The sequence below is a fragment of the Leuciscus leuciscus genome, assembly GCF_965113295.1.
Source record: "Leuciscus leuciscus genome assembly, chromosome: 25".
Taxonomy (NCBI): Eukaryota; Metazoa; Chordata; class Actinopteri; order Cypriniformes; family Leuciscidae; genus Leuciscus; species Leuciscus leuciscus.
This window is the reverse complement of record NC_138724.1, coordinates 20,420,906-20,421,891: the sequence shown is the minus strand read 5'-3', so window position 1 is coordinate 20,421,891 and position 986 is coordinate 20,420,906.

The window sequence follows — 986 nt, the reverse complement described above, 5'->3', positions numbered from 1 at the left end:
TGCTAGCAAATGCAAGCCTTGGGTTTTCACACGCTTAAACCTGTTGCCTTTTTGAATGAGCTTAATTAATAAACATGAGCAGAACGAATTTGCGTCGAAGGTTCGTAAAACCGGAAAAATATCGTTCCGCTCGAGTTTCATGGATTAAAGCGCGATTATTGTTTCTTGCCATAACTTACTAGTGTTAAGGTAATGGACTTTTGTACATAAAACACGTTATCTTTTGCATAAATCTCTAAAGCAGCCTGAGGAAACCGAATATGTTGACTTTCAAAACTCCCGTATAAAACTGTACTTAAGTTTATAGCGTCTCTACGTTCTTCAGAGCTTCGATTCCATATCAGAGGGTGACGGTTCATATTTTAACTGGATTAAGTGTTTTTCTTTCCTTTCTTCACCCGATTTATTCTGTGACCTGTCTGAATGTTGAAGTAATGTGAAAGAGCTAACGGATGTATGTTTTCTAAACCATTTCTGTGCTTGTGTTTAGATAAAACACTGTAATTTAACATTGTCTGCTATCAAGTATTTTCCATGTTTGAAATTAATAGGAAGTGGTTGTTTATGACGTGAAATGACAAGTGAAAAGAGGAGATGTAAAGGCTGCTTTAATGGTCACTCGTGCTTCGGATCACAATTAATGTCAAGAACTCTTTGCACAGCTTAATATAATACCAGGGAACGATGGCTTGTTACTAACTGGGTGGATTATAGATCAACTATTCTGTCTTTTCTATTAACGGTTTGAAGAACTGATAAAAAAAATGATCGTTGCCTTCATTTCAGCGCTTCTGTCAGGATCCATATTTTTATGTGGGAGTTTGAGTGGAAAAGTGAGTTTGAAAACGAGTTCTGTGTATGCAGGGTCTCATCAAGAGTATTTTTTATTTACCCGAAATAGGGTGAAGTAAAGACAAATATATTGCAATGTATAGTAGTCAACTTATCTTTGTAGTTTTCTTTGTGATGGGTAAAATTAGGCATCA